This window comes from Arachis hypogaea, chromosome 11 (assembly GCF_003086295.3).
Source record: "Arachis hypogaea cultivar Tifrunner chromosome 11, arahy.Tifrunner.gnm2.J5K5, whole genome shotgun sequence".
Lineage (NCBI taxonomy): Eukaryota > Viridiplantae > Streptophyta > Magnoliopsida > Fabales > Fabaceae > Arachis > Arachis hypogaea.
Genome location: NC_092046.1, coordinates 67,008,828 through 67,036,179, shown reverse-complemented (window position 1 = coordinate 67,036,179; position 27,352 = coordinate 67,008,828). Strand labels below are relative to the sequence as shown.

At 37.7% G+C, this 27,352-nt stretch overlaps 1 pseudogene; it reads left to right on the top strand.

Annotated features, from left to right (window-relative positions):
- Positions 1 to 11,792: 11,792 nt before the first annotated feature.
- LOC112721439 (E3 ubiquitin-protein ligase AIRP2-like) lies at positions 11,793 to 27,077 on the top strand (annotated as a pseudogene).
- The last annotated feature ends 275 nt before the right edge of the window (positions 27,078 to 27,352 follow it).

The following is a 27,352-nucleotide window of genomic DNA, read 5'->3' as shown; positions in this document are numbered from 1 at the left end:
GTGTATGAAAAGGCATAGTTTGATTTCTAAATTGCAACATGGTGCTGTGCCATTATGATTACCAACTTGAGTTTTGTGAATTCAAAAGCAGTAAAGCATCATGATCATAAACAAACAAGGAATTAAAGAAGAGTTTAGCATGTGCATACAAGTATTGGAAAGCTAGTATGATTAATTATTGCTTAATTGCATTGGATTTTATTTAATTGAAGTTTTCATCTAGGACATTTTGTGAAATCTTTTGAAAATCATGAAAACCTTGAAAGAAAAAGCAAAAAAAGGGCAAGAAAAGAAAAAGGAAAAGAATGAGAAAGCTGAAGGCTCTGAGTACCAATGGCAATTTATTTGTTAAGTACTTGTGGTGTTTATGTATCAAGCCAAATGCTTGAAAACAAAATATTTAGAAGTCAAGGTTAGGCTCAAAGTGCAAAAGCACTCCCTCAAAGCTCAAGGCTCTGAGCATCAATGATTAGAGAGTCGAGAAAAGAAAAGAAAAAATGAGATTAATGAAGTCCTCTAATCAAATGCTTGTGGTGCTTATGTATCAAGTGGTAATACTTGAAAACAAAGCATTTAGAAGTCGTAGCTTTGTTATCAACTCATGGGGCAAAGCACCCAAAAGGAGAAGCTAAATAAAAAAATCAAAAGCTTGTTTCAAGGAAGAAATATAAAAGAAAGATTTCATAAATTGAGCTAGAGAGAAGCATCAATCATTTACATCTCTTTTGTAATTGTAGCATGCATAGAAAACTAGCTTGCCATGAACATTGAGTTGCTATTATTCTTACCTTGGATTGTCAATCTCTATTGCATGATTCTTTTCTTGCTTGGGGACAAGCAAGGTTTAAGTTTGGTGTTGTGATGACATGTCACCATGTCATGTTTTTCTATGATTTTTCCTTTGTTTTCAATAGGTTTTATGCACTTTCTTGAGCCATAAGCAAGCCAATTGGGTAGATTTCCATGTTTCCTTTGATTCAATCAACCATGGATGAATTAATGCAATTTCATGAGATTTTATGCTATAATTGTCATATATTATGAAAGAATAACAAACTCATGATTTTGAGCATAGCTTTGATGTGTTTGGTTGATTGATGATAGGTGAAAAGAGTTTTGAAGAAGGTTGAAGGAAGAAGGAATGGCTAGGAGCAAGAGAGAACAAAAAGTTTGAGCCAAAGTTTGCCTCAAACTTTAGCTCAAACTTTTGGAAGAGTTGAAAACACCCTAGAGAAAAAAAGCTTGAGCCAAAGTTTGCCTCAAACTTTAGCTCAAACTTTTGGAAGAATTGAAAACACCCTGGAGGAGAAAAGCTTGCGCCAACGTTTGCCTCAAGCTTTTTGGCAAACGTTGGTGCCACACTTGCACACCCTGGAGGAAAAAGCTTGCGCCAACGTTTGCCTCAAGCTTTTTGGCAAACGTTGGCGCCACACGCCACAACAGCCTGAAGGGGTATACTTCCAACATGAATAACTTGAGCTACAGAGCTCCAAATGAGGTGATTTAAAAAGCAATGGAAAGTAGGAATCGAGAGCTTTCCAAGAATATATGGCACTGCATGGTGGACACTAAAATTGAGGGAGAAAACTGCCCCGAAATGTGCATAAACGAACATGGTGGCAACTTACAGTGAGGCCAACTGACCTCTGCACCTTCGACAGAGTATAACTCGAGCTGTGGAACTCCAAATGATGCGCTTCCAACGGAATTGGAAAGTAGACATTCAGGGCTTTCCAACAATGTATAATAGTATGGGGTGAACAATGTGTTTGAGTCTCCAAAATCTGGCGTTTTCGACCACGTTTGAGGCAAACGTCGCCTCAAACGCTGCACACCAAAGCCAGCGACCTTGTCCTCTTCAAAGGAGCATAACTTGAGTTGTAGATGTCCAATTGAGGTGATTCCAAGTGGGTTAGAAAGCTGACATTCAGAGCTTTCCAACCATATATAATAGTCTATAGTTGGCATAAAATTGGAAACGTTGACAAGAGGACAAAGTAGTGCCACAAGACATGCAAGGGAGGATCCACGTTTGAGCTAAAGTTTGACCTCAAACTTTAAGCCAAACGTGGATGACAACAAAAAGAGCAAGCTGCTACAAAAAGCTTGAGTCAAAGTTTGCCTCAAACTTTGACTCAAACTTTTTTGGGTTCATGGTCCGGTTCAAAGCTTAAATATTTTCCAAGGTCAAGAGCAATCAACAGAGGCTATTTTCAACCCAATTCCATCAAGGCCAAAAGCCCAATTGACATCACTCAAAGGCACAAGAAACAATTTGATTAGGAATTTCATTTTCTTTGTAATTTGCTTTTCAATTTCATTTTCATTTGTCATGTTTGTAAAAGCCTATAAAAAGGCATCATTTTCATTTTAGAAGGAAGGCCCGAATAGAGAAAATAGGGGTTGGCTCCATCAGAGAGCACTAGGGAGCATTAGGATTTGAGAGTTCCCTTTCTTAGTTTTCATTTTTGTTTTGAATCTTGGGTTGAGAATTGAAGAAATTCTGTTTCAATCTCACCTTGAGAATTCTCTTTGTTCTTCTTCTACAAAATTTCAGTGAATTAAGGATTTGAATCAACACTCTGTTTACTGCTTTTATCTTCATTTCTTTTGCAAATTGTTCTTTATTGGATCAAGGAAGGACTTGAGATCTAGACTTGTTTTCTAGTCTCATTGATCCCCTGAGATCTTCAATTTCTCATTGAGATTTTGAAATTGAGCCAAGCTGCTCTCTGTTTTGATTTTAAAGTGATTTTCCAAATCTGTTGAACCTGCTGCATCTTTTACTTCTCTGTTTGATTGTTATTTACACTTCCGTGTTTGATTTCATGAATCCCAGTACCCAATTTCCTTTATTCTTCTTGCAATTTAACTTTTCAGTTACTTGATCTACTGCTTTCTTTTAATTTCCAGCATCCACTCCCCTTTAATTTCATGTAATTTATATTTCTTGCAATTTAAGTTTCAGCTATTTTACTTTCTTGCTCTTTAAGTTACTTGTAATTTTACTTTCTGCACTTTATAATTCCTGCAAATTTACATTCTGTTGGCTTCAATTGTCACTCAAATCACTCAATGTTAGCTTGACTAAACTAATCACCTACTAAAATTGCTTGATCCATCAATCCCTGTGGGATCGACCTCACTCACGTGAGTTATTATTACTTGATGCGACCCGGTACACTTGCCGGTGAGATTTGGGTGTTTTGGAAATTCGTTTTTCCACAAATTTTCCCATCACTGGTGCTAGTAGTGGTGAGGGTATTTTTGTCCAAAAAAATTAAAAGGACGATTTTAATACGAAAAAAACGTTAAGGATGATTCTAAATCGACAATTACGTTGGAGATGATTTCGATTCTGACCCTCAACGTTAGGGACCAAAACAATACTTATCTCTTTATTGACAGTATTTTTAAGACACATTTACAAAACTCTTGCAATGTTTATGATTAATGTATTCTGAAGTTTTTAATTTTATCATTTTCATTTAATCTTATAAGTCCAACAAACAATAAAGTGGCTCTCTTCTCTTCTTTTGTCTATGACTGGCTGTTACAATACTTCCCTACGGTTTGGAGTTTTGAAATTTCGTGAAATTTAAATAAAAAAATAAAAAATCTAAATCTATTTTAACTTTTATTTTAATTATTTTTTTATCTAAAAAATCAAGTACCTACTTTTGTCTCTTCCTCTCCTCTTGTCACATCATTGAACATCACTCTCTCACTGCTGTCTCGAAATGCCGCACCTCTGCCACCATACAGTCCCACCACTTGCCACAACACTAACACACTGACACCCTGCCACAATGCCATCCTGAGACAGAGACTCTGATTTCTTCCATCCGACATTAACCCAAAATTTTAGATATCAACCCCGAACTCATGCGGAGCAGTTTGAAACCAAGAAGGAGTAGAGGTGATGGCGTAGTAAAATGGCACCACTGAGGAGAAGGAAAAGCAATGAGTTCAGGTTAAACTAGGGAGGAGCAGAAGTGTTGCTGAACCAAGAAAGCCACAGTAATAGAAGTGGGTTTATTGTGGAGGTTGCACCTAGGTGTGTGTGTATGGTTACACCTGGCCCTGACCTAAAAAATATAGAAACTCCAAAATTAATCTTAAAGAAAATATTTTATTTTTTTATATTAAATTCAAATTTAGTTTTTTAATACATTTAAACAACATTAAGTCATTAATACTAAAAAGATATTTTTGGATTTTTATTAATATTTAAATAAATATTTTAAAATTTTAAAAAATTAATCTTAAAAAGAAATAATTTTATTTTTTTAAATTCAAATATAAATTTTTAGTCTTTAAAATAATTAAACAACTATAATCGTAAAATGATATATTTTTATCCTTCTATAATTAAACTAAAATGAGTTGTACTCTTTTTAAATTAAATTAAGTTTTAATTTAAATTAAATAAATTTAATCTTAAAAAGTATTATAATAATCTAATATGAATAATATTAATCCAAACACATAATAAACTTAAATTGGTCTAAACTGAAATAATAATTTTAGCCCAAACAAATTTTAAATAAAAAATATAAAATAAATATAAACGTTAGCTTTTTTAACTCTTTAAAAAGAGTTTTAATACTCTAAAATTTCAAAAAGCATTGAATCAATTCCTGGGTATCATGATGAATTCTGTTATGATATATTCGGAGTGTCAAAATTTTTTGAAACGCGAGAATTCCTGCAGGGACTGCCTCAAATAAGAATCCAAAGACAGAAAATTTTTTCGTAGAAATGAGGATAGGGACTAAAATTTTTTCGAGACAAGCAGGGGACCCGAGCGGCGATTCCCGCCCTATCCCCGATAATGTCTCGAAATTCTTGAATTTAATTAAATACCCTTAATTTATTTCTAATATAGGGACTTTTTAGTAATTTCACATATTAAAAACCCTAACCCTACTTTATTGAATGTCTTCCCTTCTCTCCTACTACACTTTTTTACTGCGTCGTCCCCCAGCCCCAACTCTCCAGTCCCAAAAGTTCAAAACTCCCATAGCTGTGTCTACAGTCACAGCCATAGCACCATACCCCCTCGCTAGTCGCCACCGGCCACTCCTCCTGGTCAGTGCTTATCGTTACCGCGCTGTCACCCTCACAGCTTCTCCGTGTTGTTCTCTCTCTTCAGGTGCGGCGTCCTTCTCCTCTCCACTCCTGCATCTGTGTGATTGCATCCATTCTCGTGACTGTCGCCGTGTCCATTCTCCCCTTTCTGCCGTTGCATCCCACTGCTCCGCCATCTCTTTGTTGCCCGTCGTCTATTGGAGAGCATCACTGCTGATGTGGCAGCAGCCACCGGTTGCCCCTCTTCCAGTTCTCTTCCTCCTTTCCATCCACTTGACTTCAAATTTCTCTCCTTCTATGTATCTGAAGCAATTAGACATATAGGGTTTATAATTATGAAATAGTTATGATTTGATACTCCTCCTCTGTATAATCTTTGTTATATGTTTTTTGAATTCTGAATATTGAATAATACGCTCTATTATGTGTTCTTTTGTTGATTTATTGTAGTTTATAATTTATCCTTTTCTGTATTTTTTGCCCTTTTTACTGATTTATTACAGTTTAAAATCTTAATTTGTATAATCTCTATTATGTGTTCTTTGTATAATCTTTTCTATTATGTGTTTGTTTTTGCTGATTTATTATAGTTTATAATTTATCCCTCTCTATTTTTGCCGTTTTGCTGATTTATTATGTATTCTTTTGTATTGGATTTAATTTTTTTGTTTTTTGAATTTTCTCTTTGTATCTGAAGTTGAAAATCTAACTTAGTGTTTCTGTATTGAATCTTAATTTAGTGTTTCTGTATTAAATTTTACTGTACAAGATGGATAATTTTAGCTCGACTCCTATTGAAAATAATAATGAGACAGAACCAACTCAAGATGATGAGGGTCAAGCAATTGAAGCACATATCTAAGAAACACAAGAGGAAGGACAGGAAGAAACACAAGAGGGAGGACAAGAAGTTAGCCAAAGCATACAAAGCAGTCCTAACAAGAAAGATTAACTTCCGAGGCTTGGAAACATTTTAGGAGGGAGAAAATAGATGGAAAGTAGAAGAAAATATGTAAATATTGCGAAAGAATGTTTGGAGGTGACACAAAGCAAGGAACTAAGCACTTGCATGATCACATTAGAATTTGTCCGATTCGTACAATTAGGGGACCAAAGTAATCAATATTGAAAACAGTGCAACAATCATTAGGTTCGACAGGAACAAAAAAGTCAACAGATTCACTTTTGGTTGGAAACTTCACATTTAGTCAAGAGGCAACACAACGAGCACTTATAGAATAGGTTATTAGGAATGAGCACCCTATGTCATTTGTAGAGCAAAAGGGTTTTCATGAGTTTATAGCTGAGACTCAATCTTTGTTCAAATTTTATACAAGAAATACACTGTAAAGTGATGTTAAGAAGATGTATGAAGCTGAAAAGAAAAAGCTTCTAAAATTGTTGAAAAAAAATTCAAACTGTATTGCTATAACTACTGACATGTGAAGTGCTGATTGTCAAAACAAAGGTTATATGTCAATTACAACTAACTTTATTGATGATGATTGGAACTTGTAATGTCGACTTGTGAGGTATTATTCTAATTCATTTGTGCTTTTAGTATCTTTTATATATTTGAATTTTTTATGTCATGACTATTTATTATATTTACATTACTTTAGGTTTGCATCCATACGTGCCTGCACCCCATACTACTGAGGTTCTTAGTGATATTTTGGTGATTTTCTTGTATGATTGGAACATAGATAGAAAATTGTCAACTTTAACAGTTGATAATTATAATACAAATGATGTCATAATTCATCTTGTGCTTGAAAAGATTTCACCATATAACTTTATTAAGAGAGGAGAGTTTTTTCACATGTGTTGTTATGCTCATGTTGTTAATTTGATTGTGAAAGATGGCATGAATGCAATATATTTTTTCATTGAAAAAACAGAAAGAGTGTTTCTTTTTGGGTTGCAACACAGAAAAGGAAAAAAATTTGAAGAGACTTGTAGGCAATTTAATATTAATTATAGGAGAAAGCTCGTATTTGATTGTAGAACTAGATGAAATTTAACTTATCTAATGCTTGCTTCTGCATTGCCATATAGAGAAGTTTTTGAGTGTTTAAGATACCATGAATCTCTGTATAAATATGTACCATCTGATGATGAGTAAAAAATGGCAAATGAACATGTTGATAAATTAGAAGTCTTTTATAGTGTGACTGAATTGTTTTCTGGTACTTTATATCCAACCAAAAATTTATACTTTTCCAAAGTGTGTGAAATGAGATTGATATATTTTTTTTTAAAGAAAAGGGAGCTCAACACATTTAGTGGAGCATACAAGAACAAAAAATATAGTTCTGCAACTCCTATGTTATCTTCGGCATAGCCATCAACAACATGGGTTACCTTTTGCACCACTCTCTAAAACAACAAAACATCTTAGCAACACAATCTACCACTGCCGCTGCTTTATTTTGAAAAATCACCTCATTCCTACATAACTAGATGTTCCATATAACTGAGAAGAAACCCACTAGCCATATTTTCCGCACATCTTTTCTCAAATTCATCGTCCTCCAGCTCTCAAAATGTTCTTTTCTGGAACCTGGGAAGCTCCAAGCAAGACCCACATGACCTATCCATGCGCACCACACTTGCCAAGAAAATTCACACGTAACAAACAAATGTTGTACAGTTTCAATTTCCTTACTACACATAATCAGATGTTATCACTTTGTTTAATGATGCCTAATCTACTCAAGCGATCCTTTGTATTCACTCGGCCTACAAGTACAAACAAAGTAAACAACTCTATCCGCGGTGGAACAATTCCTTTCCATATTCCATTTGTGAACTTATAGTTGAGGACATCATCTGTCAATGTTTGTACCTGCAAAGCCTGCACAAAAGAGTTAGTAGTATAGATGCCTTCCTTATCAAATTTCCACACCACTCTATCTTGTGTGTCTGCTATCAGTCTCACAGCTTGCAAGGTCTCAAGCATTTGGTTCAAACTGTCGGTCTCCCATTGTCGGAGTTCCCTCCTCCAATGGAAGTTCCAAACTCACTTTATCCCATCCCAAAATCTACACTCCCCAATCACGGATCCCTTATTATCTAAAATCAAGTAGAGTCTTGGAAAGGAGTCTTTCAGCTTTCCTGACTGTAGCCATGTATCTTTCCAAAATCTGGTTAGTCAGCCATCGCCTACTTCCATAGCCAACCCATTAATCATCTTCTGTCTTACATGTTGCTCCTTGATTTGCAAGTTACAAATAACCCTCTACGGACTCCCTTTCGCTGGTATACATTGAGTAGACAATAACTGCCCAGGATTTAGATTATTGCATGAGCACACAACCTTTTTTCATAGAGGACACTCTTCTTTAGAGAATCTCCACCACCATTTAAACAACAATACGGTATTACGAATCATCACATCTCCCACACCTAGTCCCCCTAATTTCTTCGATGCCTGTATCATCTCCCATTTTACAAGAGCCAATCCAGGTTGTCCGTCGTCCTTTCCCCAAAAGAATCTTCTTTGCAATGAGATTTTTTTTGCCACCGTAACTGGCATTTTATACAAGCTCAAATAGTACGTAGGCAGACTATTGATCACGAATTTGATGAGAACCAGCTTTCTCGCTTTGCTTAGCACCTTTGCTTTCCACAAACTCAGTTTCTCCTCCACCTTATCTATCAATGGCTTCCACGTTTTTACCAGCCTGGGGTTTGCACCTAGATTAATTTCCAGATACTTTACTGGTAGATTCGCCGCCTGACATCCTAACAACCTGCACATTTGACTGGCCCACTCCTGACTGCAATTTACCGGTATCAAACTAGACTTGTCAAAGTTGATGCTCAATCCCGACATGACCTCAAAACACCTCAGGAGTCTCTTGTAGTTTCTAACTGTCTCTTCCTCTAGTGGGCAGAACAAAATAGTGTCATCATCAAACTGGAGGTGAGATAGCTCTACATTGTCCCTGCCTACTAATAGAGGAGCTATCCTCCTGTTTCTTACCGCCTCACCTATCATCCTGTTCAGCACATCTACAACGAGGATGAATAGAAAAGGTGATAACAGGTCACCTTGTCGAAGCCCTCTTTCCATCTTGAACGGCTTGGAAGGAGCCCCATTAACCATTACAGATATAGAAGCTGATCTAATGCACTCTATAATCCATGCCCTCCATCTTCTACCGAACCCCATCTTTTCTAATTCAATGTCAACAAATTCCATTTGACTCTATCATAGGCTTTCTGGAAGTCCAATTTGATGATAGCTGATGCCTTCTTCTTCATTTTTAGCCAGTGTACAGTTTCACAGGCGATTAATGCTCCATCATGTATTCGCTTGCCTTTGACAAATGCACTCTGTGATTCTCCCACTAATCCTGGCATTACGCTCCTCATTCTTCTTGTCAACACTTTTGATATGACCTTGTAAATACAACTAACCATACTAATCGGTCTAAGGTCCTTTATCTCCTTTGCACCCACAAACTTCGGAGCCAACGCTACCCAAGTAATATTGGAGTTTCCTGGTAGTCTCTCTGTCTCGAAGAAGCTCATCACAGCTTTAGTGAATTTCACTCCAATCTTCTTCCAACATCTTTTTATAAAGTTCATGTTATATCCATCGCTGCCCGGAGCCTTAGATGATTCACAGTCCCATACTGCCTTCTTTACTTCCTCCACTGTCGGTAACACCTCTAGTGCTTGAGCTTCCTCCATCTCCAAGCGATTAACTAACCCATCTCGAAAACTGGTATTTGGTGACTCGTCCTGGTGGTATAAGTTCCTGTAGAAATCTCTAATTGTAACCTTAATCCGTGCATGATTTATTACCAACCTTCTATTAATCACTAAAGACTCAATCTGGTTATTCCTTCTCCTTGCTAAATGAGATTGATATTGAATGAATGGATGCTTAGTTCCAATGACATGATTCATAAAATGACAACAAATATAATTAGTAAGTTTGAAAAGTATTGGGATCAAATTAATGAAGTCATGGCTGTGGGAGCTATCTTAGACCCTAGATATAAGATAAAGTTGTTGAAGGTTTTTTTTCTAGAATATATGGATCTCAAAGTGAGTTTCAATTGAGCAAGGTCAAGAAAATGATGGAAGAATTAGTATGTGAATATCAACTTAAGACTAGGGTTAAAAGAAGAGCTCCAAATGATGATAGTTTAACTTTTACTTTGAATGTTGGAGAAGATCACTTGAAAGAGAAAATTTAGTTCTATCTACTTACAATTTGTGGAAGATACATCTGAAGACTGTTGCAAAAACTGAGTTGAATTTCTATTTGGAAGAGAGTGTTATGGCAGATAAAACAAGTTTGAAAAAATTTGACATTTTGGACTATTGAAAAAATATTGGAGTGAAATATCCAACCTTACAAAAGATTGCAAGAGATTTTTTAGCCATTCTCATTTCTACTGTTGCCTCAAAGTCTGCTTTTAGTACCGGTGGTCGAGTTTTACATCCACATTACAATAAATTGCATTATGAACTTGTTGAGGCATTAATTTGCGCTCAGCATTAGATACACTTTTCAGGTAAAAGTATTAATAACTCAAGTTTTTATCTGGTATTAAAGTTCAATCTCATGTCAAATTTAACTCGCGTGACTTGTTGATTGATATAATATAGATAAATCAGGGTCGAAAATTTCAATTCCTTGGGACTATGAGATGAATATGGGGGATTTAGGAGTTTAGGTAATTATTTTTCTATTATGTCAAATTTTTATTTAATATATGGTATTCTTGTTTATGATGTATGTTAATATATTCATGTTTATATTGTTTTAACAGAGAACATGGAGTTGTTTGTTAGAAGTTATATGCTGACAATGGAAGAATATTTGATGTTGAAGACTTTATTTTATGGCCTTTTTTTTAGAATGGAAGTTGTATTTTAAGATTTTATTTTATGGACTATGATTTGCTATGTTGTATTTTTAGACTTATAATCTTAGATATGATATGTTTTTGTGTTTGTAACAATGTTTGTAATTTTTTTAATTTTTTACTATAATTTTCATATAAATGTTCAACATAGAGAGACGGGAAATGAACACCCACAAAAAACACAGAAACGAAAAAAATAGGAATAAGGACAATTATCTCCATAGCGGGGATCGAGGTGGGGATAGAGATCAATTCTGAGGACAGAGACAGAAAACAGGGAGGCATCTCCCATCCCGTCCCATCCTATTGATATCCCTAATGCATGATAAAGAGTCTATGGAAAAGTCAAGAAAGAAGTTTCCAATTGGGAGCATCAAACAAGTGAAAAGAAGTGTACTCTGTCAAAGATGGACATTGAAGACCAAATAATGATAAGGATTATTGTGGATTGTGCAAGAAGCTTAAAGTACAAGTACTATTCTAACAAGAAAAAGTAAAACTTTCACCAAAAAGAAATCTTGTCTTGATCTCATTACATTATTATTCAATGAGAATTAGCGCTGTGTCTAATGAAAAAAATATATATAAAAGTTGAGTTTGGAACCGTAGAGCTAGTCAACAATGGAAAACTTGAAGGTCTTCAAGAATAAAATAGACCTTTCCACACCCCTTCCCGGTCAATACTCAACAACCTCCCTTACACAAAATCTCATGGCATTGTTGTGCTTTTGGCAATCCCATTTTTCCTTTCTGCTTTGTTTCTCTCATTATCATCTCTACTAAAGAAGGATCATAATTCTAAGGTAAAGAAAAATGTTGAGATACCAATACCAAATGCTTGATGCAGCACCCTCTTTTCAAGACTCCCTTAAGGCACTTGAGGCTGACATTCAACATGCCAACGTCCTGTGATTCTCTCATTCAAAATTCTTTGATGTATATATTGTTGTGTTTAATTTAGTGAGAGTCTAAAAATTTTTGTTATGTCAATATATGAAATCCCATGACTCTGGTGGCTAATGATTGACCTGCATATTAACAAGTGACACTTGTCAGATATAAAAGTTTAACTAGGTTTTGGCTTACTGGTGCACGAATTGTGAATTACACTTTTCACAACTCGTACCACTAACCAGCAAGTGCACTGGGTCGTCCAAGTAATACCTTACGTGAGTAAGGGTCGAATCCCACGGAGATTGTTGGTTTGAAGCAATCTATGGTTACCTTGTAAATCTTAGTCAGGAAGTCAATTATGTTTATCAGTTGAATTGCGAATAAACAAGAGAGCATGAATTAAAAGTTACTTGTTATGCAGTAATGGAGAATATGTTGGAGTTTTGGAGATGCTTTGTCTTCTGAATCTCTGCTTTCCGCTGTCATCTGATTCACACACGCACGTCCTCCTATGGCAAGCTGTGTGTAGGTGGATCACCGTTGTCAATGGCTACCATCCATCCTTCCAGTGAAAAGATTCCAAGTGCGCTGTCACCGCACGGCTAATCATCTGCAGGTTCTCAGTCATACCGGAATAGGATCTGCTATCCTTTTGCGTCTGTCACTACGCCCAGCACTCGTGAGTTTGAAGTTCGTCACAGCCATCCAATCCCAGAATTCTACTCGGAATACCACAGACAAGGTTTAGACTTTCCGGATTCTCATGAATGCCGCCATCAGTTCTAGCTTATACCACGAAGATTCTGATTAAGGAATCTAAGAGATATTCATTCAATCAGATATAGAACAAAGGTGGTTGTCAGGCACACGTTCATGGTTTGAGGAAGGTGATGAGTGTCACGGATCATCACCTTCATCACAGTTAAGCGCGAATGAACATCTTAGATAGGAACAAGCGTGTTTGAGTGGAAAACAGAAATACTTGCATTAATTCATCGAGACACAGCAGAGCTCCTCACCCCCAACAATGGAGTTTAGAGATTCATGCCGTCCAAGAGTACAAAGTTCAGATCTAAAAATGTCATAAGGTACAAAATAAGTCTCTAAAAGTTGTTTAAATACTAAACTAGTAGCCTAGGTTTACAGAAATTGAGTAAACTATAACAGATGGCATAGAGATCCACTTCTGGGGCCCACTTGGTGTGTGCTTGGGCTGAGACTTAAGCAATTCACGTGCATAAGGCCATTTTGGGCGTTCAACGCCAGTTTTGGATCCATTTCTGGCGTTGAACTCCAACTTTTAATCCTTTTCTGGCGCTGGACGCCAGATTGGGCAGAAAACTGGCGTTAAACGCCAGTTTACGTCATCTATCCTTGAGCAAAGTATGGACTATTATATATTCCTGGAAAGTCCTGGATGTCTACTTTCCAACGCAATTTAAAGCACGCCAGTTTGAGTTCTGTAGCTCTAGAAAATCTACTTTGAGTGCAGGGAGGTCAGAATCCAACAGCATCAGCAGTCCTTTTTCAGCCTGAATCAGATTTTTGCTCAGCTCCCTCAATTTCAGCCAGAAAAATACCTGAAATTACAGAAAAACACACAACTCATAGTAAAGTCCAGAAATATGAATTTTTCCTAGAAACTAATGAAAATAAACTAAAAACTAACTAAAACATACTAAAAACTATATGAAATTAACCCCAAAAAGCGTATAAAATATCCGCTCATCACAACACCAAACTTAAACTGTTGCTTGTCCTCAAGCAACTAGACAAATAAATAGAAAACTAATAGGTTGAGAAGCAATAATATCTCAGAGTTTTTGAGTGAAGCTCAGATTCTAATTAGATGAGCGGGACTAGCAGCTTTTTGCTTCCGAACAGTTTTGGCATCTCACTTTATCCATTGAAGCTCAGAGTGATTGGCATCTATAAGAACTTAGAATTCAGATAGTGTTATTGATTCTCCTATTTCAGTATGATGATTCTTGAACACAGCTATTTCAAGAGTCTTGGCCGTGGCCCTAAGCACTTTGTTTTCCAGTATTACCACCGGATACATAAATGCCACAGACACATAATTGGGTGAACCCTTTGGATTGTGACTCAACTTTGCTAAAGTCCCCAATTAGAGGTGTCCAGAGTTCTTAAGCACACTCTTCTTTCTGCTTTGGACCTTGACTTTAACCGCTCAGTCTCAAGTTTTCACTTGACACCTTCACGCCACAAGCACATGGTTAAGGACAGCTCGATTTAGCCGCTTAGGCCAGGATTTTATTCCCTTAGGCCCTCCTATCCACTGATGCTCAAAGCCTTGGGATCCTTTTTATTACCCTTGCCTTTTGGTTTTAAGGGCTATTGGCTTTTTCTGCTTTTTTTTTCTGCTTTTTCTTGCTTCAAGAATCATTTTTATGATTTTTTAGATTATCAATAACATGTCTCATGTTCATCATTCTTTCAAGAGTCAACATATTTAACAGTCTTAAGCAACAAATTCAAAATATATATGCACTGTTCAAGCATTCATTCAGAAGACAGAAAGCATTGCCACCACATTTAACTAATTAGAATTTCTCTTATTAAAACTCGGAAATTTATTGCCTCTTATTCAAAAGATCTACTATTTTATTCATGTTTGCTGATGATGAGAAAAATAAACTATAGCTTAATTGGAGATAAAATCAAAATGGACACTAATTACTACTATATGACTCCTAAGGTAAACTTCTATAAGGACACTATCACAGAATTAAGGTAGAAATTGGAAATTAACAACCTTTATTCTGGGAGAACGGGGGTTCCTCTGATCTTTGGGGTGCTTGGTCCTGCAAGAGATAACTTCTGGCGCTTCAAGTCCCTTAAGTCACGCGCTTGCTCCTCTTGTTCTTTAAACATATAGGTAAGAATTTGACTGTGTTCCTTTTGTTCTTTTATGATTTGTTCCATAGCTTCCTGTATCTTGGTAACAGACGTCTCAAGATACTCCCAATATTCAGATTGAGGGATTTCTGGGAGGAATTCCTGCGTTTTCTTTTTGATGGGATCATCCTGTGCTTGTTGTTTTTCCATTGATGCCTTGGTGATTGGCTTCTCAACTGAGATGTACTCAGTTATTCCCATCCTTACTCCAGCATCCTTGCAGAGCAGCGATATCAAGCTTGGATAAGCCAACCTGGCCTCTTTAGAATTTTTGTTAGCAATTTTGTAGAGTTCAGCTGAGATCAGCTGATGGACTTCCACTTCTTTTCCCATCATGATGCAATGGATCATCACTGCCCTTTTAATAGTGACTTCAGAACGGTTGCTAGTAGGCAACAGAGAATGCCCAATGAAGTCCAGCCATCCTCTGGCGACTGGTTTGAGATCTTCTCTCTTGAGTTGATTTGGGACACCCTTTGTGTTGGTGGTCCACCTGGCTCTAGGGATACATATATCCTCTAGAATCTTATCCAGACCCTTGTCTGTCCTCATCATTCTCCTGTTGAAGGAATCTGGATCATCTTTCAGCTGAGGTAGCTTTAAGATCTCTCTGATCTTGTCAGGCGTGGTATGAACAATCTTTCCTCTGACCATGGTCCGATATTCATAGAAGGCAGTTCCAGATAGTTTTTGCTTGTCAGTCTGCCACATATTAGCATAGAACTCCTGGATCATATTCCTTCCCACCTTCGTTTCAGGATTAGCTAGGACTTCCCAGTTCCTGATTCGAATTTGCTCCTGAATCTCCGGATATTCATCTTCTTTCAAATCGAATCTAACTTCCGGGATCACTGATCTCAGACCCATTATTTTGTTATAATGGTCTGAATGTTCTTTAGATAAGAACTTCTCTTGATTCCAAAGTGGTTTTGGAACGCTCTCTTTCTTGCCTCTTGGAGTGGGTTGTTTTCCTTTAGGAGCCATGATCTTAGTGATCTCGGATAAACACACCAAACTTAGAGGTTTGCTTGTCCTCAAGCGAAAGAAAAGAAAGGAGAGGGATAGAAGGAGAGCTAGGTGCAATTGTTGATGGGAGGGGAGGGAGGCCGAACTCAAATTTATAGGGAGGGAGGGTGGGTTTTCGAAAAAGAAGAGATAAAGATATGATAAAAAGATTTATTTGGAAAAGATAATATAGAAGATATGATAAGAGAAGATATAGTTTAAAATTGAGAGGATATGAAAGATTTTTGAAAAAGATAGATTTAGATTTTGAAAAAGATAAAGTGGAGGTTTTGAAAAAGATATTGATGAGTTGAAAAGATAGATTTGTAAAAACAGTTTTGAAAAGAGTTGGATTGAATTTGCAAAGAGGCCTGGTGTTTATGGATTAAAATACATTTGATATTTTTAGGGTAGGGTTTTTAGAAATTATGGAATTTAGAAATCAAGGTTCTTAACATGTTTATGCAAGAAATCATGTATTGAAGTATGAAAATTAAGATTTAGAATGAAAAAAATTGAATAAAAATGAGTTTTGTCTCCTCCCTGCCATCCTAGCGTTTGAACGCCCAAACACTGCCTGTTTTGGGCGTTCAACGCCCAAATGCTGCTCTCCTGGGCGTTCAACGCCCAGCTGCTGCCATTACTGGCGTTCAACGCCCAGTGGGTGCCCATTTCTGGCGTTGAACGGCCAGATTGCTACCATTACTGGCGTTCAACGCCCAGTGGATGCCTATTTTGGGCGTTGAACGCCCAAAATACACTTTTACTGGCGTTTTCTTGCCAGTGAGCTCTTTTTCTCTGTTTTGTGCGCTGAGTCCTTCTGTAACTCTGTGGACTTATACAAATGATTTCTTACCTTAGTGTCAGTGAACTTTATATAAACAAATAAAAATAAAAATAGGGCAAAATGCTTAGAGGATTGATGCCCCATGGCTGGGTTGCCTCCCAGCAAGCGCTTCTTTATTGTCTTTAGCTGGACCTTGCTGAGCTTTTAGTCTAGCTTCAGCCTTGAGCACTCTTGCTCAACGTTGCCTTCAAGATAATGCTTGATTCTCTGTCCATTGACAATGAACCTCTTATCAGAATCAATATCTTGAAGCTCCACATAACCATATGGTGATACACTTGTAATCACGTATGGTCCCCTCCACCGGGATTTCAATTTCCCGGGGAATAGCCTGAGTCTAGAGTTGAACAGCAGAACCTTCTGTCCTGGCTCAAAGATTCTAGATGGCAGCTTTCTATCATGCCATTTTTTTTATTTCTCTTTATAAAGCTTGGCATTTTTGAAAGCTGTGAATCTGAATTCCTCTAGCTCATTTAGCTGGAGCAATCTTTTTTCTCCTGCTAATTTGGCATCAAAGTTTAGGAATCTGGTTGCCCAGTAGGCTTTATGTTCCAGTTCCACGGGCAGGTGACATGCCTTACCATACACAAGTTGGTATGGGGAGGTCCCTATAGGGGTCTTGAATGCTGTTCTGTAAGCCCAGAGAGCATCATCCAAGATCCGTGCCCAATCCTTTCTACGGGTACTTACTGTCCGTTCTAGTATTCTCTTTAATTCTCTGTTAGAGACTTCAGCTTGCCCATTAGTTTGTGGATGATATGGAGTAGCCACCTTATGGCGAATTCTGTACCGAACCATGGCAGAGTAAAGCTGTTTATTGCAGAAGTGAGTGCCCCCATCACTGATGAGTACTCTAGGGACACCAAATCTGCTAAAGATATGTTTCTGGAGGAACTTCAGCACTGTTTTAGTATCATTGGTGGGTGTGGCAATGGCCTCAACCCATTTTGATACATAGTCGGCTGCCACCAGAATATAAGTGTTTGAGTATGATGGTGGGAAAGGTCCCATGAAGTCAATTCCCCATACGTTAAACAACTCAATCTCCAAGATTCCTTGTTGAGGCATGGCGTAACCATGAGGCAGATTGCCAGCTCTTTGGCAACTGTCACAGTTACGTACAAACTCTCGAGAATCCTTATAGAGTGTGGGCTAATAGAAGCCACATTGGAGGACCTTGGTGGCTGTTCGCTCACCTCCGAAATGGCCTCCATATTGTGATCCACGGCAGTGCCATAGGATCCTCTATGCTTCTTCTCTAGGCACACACCTACGGATTATTCCGTCTGCACATCTCTTAAAGAGATAGGGTTCATCCCACAAGTAGTACTTTGCATCAGTAATTAATTTCTTCTTTTGTATCCTGTTGTACTCATTGGGTATGAACCTTGCAGCTTTATAGTTTGCAATATCGGCAAACCATGGTGTTTCCTGAATGGCAAATAAATGCTCATCCGGAAAAGTCTCGGAGATCTCAAGAGAGGGGAGGGGCATCCCTTCTACTGGCTCTATCCGGGACAGATGATCAGCTACTTGGTTCTCTGTCCTTTTTCTGTCTCTTATTTCTATATCAAACTCTTGCAGAAGTAACACCCATCTGATGAGCCTGGGTTTTAAATCCTGCTTTGTGAGTAGATATTTAAGAGCAGCATGATCATTATACACAATCACTTTTGATCCTACTAAGTATGATCTGAACTTGTCAATGGCGTAAACCATTGCAAGTAATTCTTTTTCTGTGGTTGTGTAATTTTTCTGGGCATTATTTAAAACGCGACTAGCATAATAAATGACGTGCAGAAGCTTGTCATGCCTCTGTCCCAACACTGCACCAATTTCGTGATCACTGGCATCACACATTAGCTCAAATGGTAATGTCCAGTCTGGTGCAGAAATAACTGGTGCTGTGACCAGCTTAGCTTTCAGCGTTTCAAACGCCTGCAGGCACTCTGTGTCAAACACAAATGACGTGTCAGCAGCTAGCAGATTGCTTAGAGGTTTTGCGATTTTTGAAAAATCCTTTATAAACCTCCTATAGAATCCTGCATGCCCCAGAAAGCTTCTGATTGCCTTAACATTGGCAGGTGGTGGTAATTTTTCAATTACCTCTATTTTTGCTTGATCCACCTCTATTCCCTTGTTTGAGATTTTATGCCCAAGGATAATCCCTTCAGTCACCATGAAGTGACATTTTTCCCAATTTAAAACTAGGTTGGTCTCTTGGCATCTCTTCAAAACAAGTTTCAGGTGATCAAGACAGGAGCTGAATGAGTCTCCATATACTGAGAAGTCATCCATGAAGACTTCCAGAAAATTTTCCACCATATTAGAGAAAATAGAGAGCATGCATCTTTGGAAGGTTGCAGGCGCGTTACACAGCCCAAATGGCATCCTCCTATAAGCAAACACTCCAGATGGACATGTGAATGCTGTTTTCTCTTGATCCTGAGGATCTACTGCAATCTGGTTATAGCCTGAGTAGCCGTCCAAAAAGCAGTAATAATCATGACCTGCTAGTCTTTCTAGCATCTGGTCTATGAATGGTAAAGGAAAATGATCCTTTCTAGTGGCTGTATTTAGCCTTCTATAGTCAATACACATGCGCCACCCTGTAACTGTTCTTGTAGGAACCAGTTCATTTTTTTCATTATGAATCACTGTCATGCCTCCCTTTTTTGGGACGACTTGGACAGGGCTCACCCAGGGACTATTAGAAATAGGATAAATAATCCCAGCCTCTAGTAATTTGGTGACCTCTTTCTGCACCACTTCCTTCATGGCTGGATTTAGCCGCTTCTGTGGTTGAACCACTGGTTTAGCATTATCCTCCAATAAGATTTTGTGCATGCATCTAGCTGGGCTTATGCCCTTAAGGTCACCTATGGACCACCCAAGAGCTGTCTTGTGTGTCCTTAGCACTTGAATAAGTGCTTCCTCTTCCTGTGGATTTAAAGCAGAGCTTATGATCACTGGAAAAGTGTCACCTTCTCCCAGAAATTCATATTTCAGGGATGGTGGTAACGGTTTGAGCTCAGGTTTAGGAGGTTTTTCCTCTTCCAGAGGAAATTTCAGAGGCTCTTTCATCTCCTCTGAATCCTCCAAATCAGGCTGAACATCTTTAAAGATGTCTTCCAACTCTGATTCGAGACTCTCAGCCATGTTGATCTCTTCTACCAAAGAGTCAATAAGATCAACTTTCATGCAGTCTGTTGATGTGTCTGGATGCTGCATGGCTTTGACAGCGTTCAACTTAAACTCATCATCATTGACTCTCAGGGTTATTTCCCCCTGTTGGACGTCAAGGAGGGATCGTCCAGTTGCTAGGAAGGGTCTTCCTAGAATGAGAGTAGCACTCTTGTGCTCCTCCATTTCCAGTACAACAAAGTTAGTGGGAAAGGCGAATGGCCCAACTCTGACAATCATGTCTTCAATCATGCCTGATGGGTATTTAGTGGAGCCATCAGCAAGTTGGAGACATATCCGGGTTGGTTTAACTTCTTCAGTTAAGCCAAGCTTTCTGATAGTGGATGCAGGTATTAGGTTGATGCTTGCCCCAAGATTGCATAAAGCTGTCTTGGTGCATTGACCTTCTAATATGCATGGTATCAGAAAACTCCTAGGGTCTTTAAGCTTTTCAGGAAAGCTTTTCAGAATGACTGCACTGCATTCTTCAGTGAAGAAAACTCTTTCTGTTTCTCTCCAATCCTTTTTATGACTCAAGATCTCTTTCATGAACTTGGCATAAGAAGGTATTTGCTCAAGTGCTTCTGCAAATGGAATCTTTATTTCAAGAGTCCTGAGGTAATCTGCAAAGCGAGCAAATTGCTTATCCTGCTCCTCTTTCCGGAGTTTTTGAGGATAAGGTATCCTGGCTTTATATTCCTCAACCTTAGTTGCTGCAGGTTTATTGCCTACAGAGGTGGTTGAAGAAGCCTTCTTAGAGGGGTTGTTATCAGCATTTGTGTGTGTCTGATCCCTCACTGGCAATTGAGTGCCAGGGTTAGAAGCTGGAGTGAAATTGGACGCCAGCTCCTTGTCTGTTCCTGGCGTCTGAACGCCAGAACTGTGCCCATTTTGGGCGTTCAGCGCCAGATCTTACCCATTTTGGGCGTTCAACTCCAGATCCTTGCCTATTTCTGGCGTTGAACGCCAGTCCTGCCTTGTTTTCTGGCGTTGAACGCCAGTCCTGAGCATGGTCTGGGCGTTCAGCGCCAGCCTTCCACCAATTTTCTGGCGTTTTAGTTCCAGAATTACTTTTCCCTGGGCTCTTACTGTCCTCAGGTGAATTTTGGGTGGTTTGCTCATTTCTTAGCTTTTTGCTACTTTTAGGTGGGGTATTTAATATTTTCCCACTTCTTAGTTGAACTGCTTGGCATTCTTCTGTTATTTGCCTTGACAGCTGCTGCTTTGTTTGCTTAAACTGTTCGTCCATGTGTATATTTGCCATTCTTGTCTCTTGCAGCCTATCTTTAAATTCGACTAGCTGCCTTGTTAGAAAGTCCAACTGCTGATTGAATTCAGCAGCTTGTTTTACAGGACTGAGTTCAGCAGTTGCTGTCTTAACCTCTTCTTTCATGGAAGGGTCACTGCTTAGGTACAGATGCTGATTCCTGGCAACTGTATCAATGAGCTCTTGAGCCTCTTCAATTATCTTTCTCATGTGGATAGATCCACCAGCTGAGTAATCAAGAGACATCTGAGCTCCTTCTGTAAGCCCATAATAGAAGATGTCTAACTGAACCCACTCTGAAAACATTTCAGAGGGGCATTTTCGTAGCATCTCTCTGTATCTCTCCCAGGCATCATAAAGAGATTCACTATCTCCTTGTTTAAAGCCTTGGATGTCCAGCCTTAGCTGTGTCATCCGTTTTGGGGGAAAGTATTGATTTAGGAATTTTTCTGTCAGCTGTTTCCATGTCCTTATGCTGGCCTTAGTTTGGTTATTTAACCACCTCTTAGCTTGATCTTTCACAGCAAATGGAAACAGTAATAGTCTGTAGACATCCTGATCTATTTTCTTATCATGTACTGTGTCAGCAATTTGTAAAAATTGTGCCAGAAACTCTGTAGGTTCTTCCTGTGGAAGACCAGAATACTGGCAATTTTGCTGCACCATGATAATGAGCTGAGGATTCAACTCAAAGCTACTGACTCCAATGGAGGGTATGCAGATGCTACTCCCATATGAAGCAGTGGAGGGGTTAGAATATGACCCCAGAGTCCTCCTGGACTGTTCATTTCCGCTTATGTCCATGATGGAGAAAGGGAGATGATGTAAAATAGAGAAAATATTTTTATTTATTTATTTATTTCAAAAATGAAATAAAATAAAATAAATAAAAAAATTGAGTGAAGAATTTCGAAAAACTGAGGAGAGAGAAAGTGGTTAGGAAGTTTTGAAAAGGATATGATGATTTTTTTTTTTGAAAAAGGTTTTAAATTTTGAAATAAAAATCTGAATTTTAGAAATAGATTTCTAAAATTTGCTTTTAAAACAGAGAGAAAAGATATTTTTGAATTTAAAGAGGAGAGAGAAAAACAATAAGATAGCACAAGATTTAAAATTTTTAGATCTGATGCTCCTTGTTTTCGGAAATTTTTAAGGGAAAAACACTAAGGAACACAAAACTTAAAAATTTTAAGATCAAGACACAAGGGAAACTCAAGAACACTTTGAAGATTCACAAGAACACAAGAACACGAAGGAAGAACACCAAACTTAAAATTTTTTGAAAACCAAACTAAAATTTTCGAAAAACACAGAGAAATCAACAAGAAAACACCAAACTTAAAATTTGGCACAGGATTTAATAGAAAAATTATTTTTGAAAAAGGTTTTAACAAGAAAATAAGGATTCTAAAGTTTTAGCACGACAATAATACGAGACTCTAAACAAAAAGAGAAATTTTTCCTAATCTAAGCAACAAAATAAACCGTTAGTTGTCCAAACACGAACAATCCCCGGCAACGGCGCCAAAAACTTGGTGCACGAATTATGAATTACACTTTTCACAACTCGTACCACTAACCAGCAAGTGCACTGGGTCGTCCAAGTAATACCTTACGTGAGTAAGGGTCGAATCCCACGGAGATTGTTGGTTTGAAGCAATCTATGGTTACCTTGTAAATCTTAGTCAGGAAGTCAATTATGTTTATCAGTTGAATTGCGAATAAACAAGAGAGCCTGAATTAAAAGTTACTTGTTATGCAGTAATGGAGAATATGTTGGAGTTTTGGAGATGCTTTGTCTTCTGAATCTCTGCTTTCCTCTGTCATCTGATTCACGCACGCACGTCCTCCTATGGCAAGCTGTGTGTAGGTGGATCACCGTTGTCAATGGCTACCATCCATCCTTCCAGTGAAAAGATTCCAAGTGCGCTGTCACCGCACGGCTAATCATCTGCAGGTTCTCAGTCATACCGGAATAGGATCTGCTATCCTTTTGCATCTGTCACTACGCCCAGCACTCGTGAGTTTGAAGTTCGTCACAGCCATCCAATCCCAGAATCCTACTCGGAATACCACAGACAAGGTTTAGACTTTTCGGATTCTCATGAATGCCGCCATCAGTTCTAGCTTATACCACGAAGATTCTGATTAAGGAATCTAAGAGATATTCGTTCAATCGGATATAGAACGGAGGTGGTTGTCAGGCACACGTTCATGGTTTGAGGAAGGTGATGAGTGTCACGGATCATCACCTTCATCACAGTTAAGCTCGAATGAACATCTTAGATAGGAACAAGCGTGTTTGAGTGGAAAACAGAAATACTTGCATTAATTCATCGAGACACAGCAGAGCTCCTCACCCCCAACAATGGAGTTTAGAGACTCATGCCGTCAAAGAGTACAAAGTTCAGATCTAAAAATGTCATAAGGTACAAAATAAGTCTCTAAAAGTTGTTTAAATACTAAACTAGTAGCCTAGGTTTACAGAAATTGAGTAAACTATAACAGATGGCATAGAGATCCACTTCTGGGGCCCACTTGGTGTGTGCTGGGGCTGAGACTTAAGCAATTCACGTGCATAAGGCCATTTTGGGCGTTCAACGCCAGGTTTGGATCCATTTCTGGCGTTGAACTCCAACTTTTAATCCTTTTCTGGCGCTGGACGCCAGAATTGGGCAGAAAACTGGCATTGAACGCCAGTTTACGTCGTCTATCCTTGAGCAAAGTATGGACTATTATATATTTCTGGAAAGCCCTGGATGTCTACTTTCCAACGCAATTGGAAGCACGCCATTTCGAGTTCTGTAGCTCCAGAAAATCCACTTTGAGTGCAGGGAGGTCAGAATCCAACAGCATCAGCAGTCCTTTTTCAGCCTGAATCAGATTTTTGCTCAGCTCCCTCAATTTCAGCCAGAAAAATACCTGAAATTACAGAAAAACACACAACTCATAGTAAAGTCCAGAAATATGAATTTTTCTTAGAAACTAATGAAAATAAACTAAAAACTAACTAAAACATACTAAAAACTATATGAAATTAACCCCAAAAAGCGTATAAAATATCCGCTCATCACTTACACACTATTGTATGTCAATGCCTAGTAGGTATAGCTAGTCTAACCACCAAATTTACCATACCACTAGAGACGACACCTACATACAATGGATATCAATGTAATTATATTCTTTATTTCTCCTTAAAAGTAACTCTTGAAAATTAGATGGGACTATTTGGGCTATTTGATTATGCCTCTCAATTTACAAGGCATAATGAATTGAATCTGAAACTGTATATTGTAGGGCAGCCTCTATTCCAAGGGAAAATGGCAACAAAGCCTGCCTTCAAATGAAGTTAGTTTACAATAAATTGGCACCAATTTTTCTGTGTGTATTGGGATGGATGGAATGTGTTTGTCCATGCCTACTTATCAGTTAATTGGAACTTTTTCATATGATTGTGTTTAAGGTTTGTGTCTCTGCTCCTTATTCTTTCTCTACAAATTAGTTTATAGCATCCCTCCTCTGCAATTTCATAACTTTTATTCCTTTCTTCAGGTTTCCACCATTGAGAAATCCAGTATCTATTCTCATGGAAGGAAAACAACCATAAAGGAGTTCTACTGTAAGAACTAACTATAAGTAGTACTAAGGGATAAGTACTTTTTTCGTCCTTAAGGTCTGGGGTCAAAATCAAAATCGTCCCCGATCTTTTTTCGTTATTAAAATCATCCTCAACGTTTAAAAACGCTTTAAAGTCATCCTTTCCAGAATTCTTGGACCAAAATACCCTCATCATCATTAAAAAAAAAGAAAAGGATGAGGGGGAAGGGGGGAAGGGAAACGGGGAAGGGCGAGGGGACAGGGGAGAAGGGAAAAGGGAGAGGGGAATGGGGCAAGGGAGAAGGGAAAAGGGAAAAGGGAGAGGGGAATGGGGAGGGGGATGGCACTGGCGAAGGAGGAAAGGGAAAAGGACGCGTGTGGGGGTGGGGAAGGGGAAAGGACGCGGGGTGGGGGTGGGGGAGGAGGAGGGGGAAGGGGAAAGGGGGGAGGGGGAGGGGAGCCACTATCGCCGCCTCCGCCTCGCCGCCTCCGCCTCGCCGCCTCCGCCTCTACTTCTGCTTTCTTGCTTTTCTGCTTTCTTGTTTCTGCTTTCTAACTTTCTATTTCTGCTTCTTGGTGTTGGTGTTGTTTGGTGTTGTTGCTATTGTTTAGTGTTCTTGGTGTTGGTGTTGGTTGGTGTTGGTGTTGGTGTTAGTGTTGGTGGTGTTGGTGTGGGTATTGGTGCTGGTGGTGGTTGTGGTGGTAATGTTGGTGGCAGTGGAGGTGGTGGGGTGAGGAAGGTGAAGAGGAGAATGATGATGATGAGGGTATTTTGGTCCAAGAATTCGGGAAAGGATGATTTTAAAGCGCTTTTGAACGTTGAGGATGATTTTAATAATGAAAAAAGATCGGGGACGATTTTAATTTTGACTCCAGACCTTGGGGACGAAAAAAGTACTTATCCCTAGTACTAATTATGTACCTCTTTGTTACTCAAACTTCTCTAAATAACATAAAGCTAAGGGTTATATTTGATGCCATGCAACCCTCATATTTCTGCATTTTACTTTACTCTAACTAGTTGACACCATCAATTTTCATAGGAGAATTCTCTATTGTCTTTTATTTTAATGTCGAAATTGCCTAAATTTTGTCTTCTTTATCATTTTGAAAATGTTGTAAATGTGGGCTCATTACTTTGTTTTTGAAAATAATAAAATTTTAATCCTTTTTTATAAGTTTGACAACTCATGTTGGATACCATAGAAGGCACCATTTTTATAGAGGAAGATGTCCTTTACTTTCTCTGAGATGAAGTGGTATATACATCTTACTATTTGATTGGTCAGAGTTACATAGATAAATATCTTATTTACAAGGAAGGCTAGTGACTTAGTGTTGCATTTTTAAAATACAAGACAATTAAATGTTATATAACTTAAATGACATGTTAGTATATACTTCTAGAAAAGTGTAATATGTAATAAGTATTGTCTAATATCAAAGAGAACTCAGTCTAATATACCCTTTTACTAATTTAAACTCCATAAATATTATTTTATATTCAAAAATTGCATTCTGTATTAGTCTCCGGTCTTTGCTACTAACTAGGCTGCACAAATCTGCACAAATCAAATCCATAACTACAGGTGTTATATTACCTTCTCTCATGCAACTTCCGGGTGATTTAGTAGATGCTGACATTACTCAGGAAAGGGTACCAAATGGGAAGCATCAATAGTAGTACTGAAGATAATAGAAAACCTTATGATTCTGACATGGAGAGAGAAAATGAATGTGGCATTTGCCTAGTAGAGCCTTGCACCAAGATAGTTTTACCTAGTTGCTTGCTGCCATGCCATGTGTATAAATTGCTACAATGATTGGTAATTATGTTATGTGTTCAAAATTACATTACTTTATTATAAGTTATAGGAAATATTCTATTAATTTAAGAAAATGTTAGGTGATTAACACTTTTCTTTATTTTATTTTAAAATTTATATTTGAACCAACATAAATTCTATATTTTTTTTTACTCAAACTATTAGCTCCCTAACATTCTAAACATTATTCAATTTTTCGTTAGATTAAATATAAATTGGTACAATATTTTAACTTTTCAAATATAATAGGTACACTTAAATCCTTTAATTTTTATAAGAATAAACACGTGGAATTAATTTTAAATGTCAACCCGTCTTTTTCCATTTCACTTTTTTTTTTTTTGCTCTTACAGGAACACAAGATCAAAATCTTGTCCATTTTGCAGGGAAAGTTTAAAGAGAATTAAGTCAAGGGATTTGTGGGTTCTAACATGATGTGATTGATGTGCAAGAAATATACAAAGAGGATATATTACTTCTCTATCTATTTATAAACAACCTACCTGAATATGTCACCGGATGCTATTTTCTTTATGTATTATGAGTACTTAATTTAATTGAAAAGTATGTAAAGTGATAAAAATTGCCAGCCATCAATGTACAGAATCTGGTCAAAAATTTTTTTGGTCCCAATTATTATTTGTTTGTAAAATTTTTAAAGATTATAAATTTATTTAAGTGTCATTAAGTTATTAAAAAAATAATTTAATAAATTTTTATTTTATTTTTTAATGTATTTAACAAAATTTTAGTTAATAAAAATACTAAAAAAATTCTTTTTTTTTAAATTATAATTTATATTTTTTATTAAAAAATCTTTTTACTAAAAAAA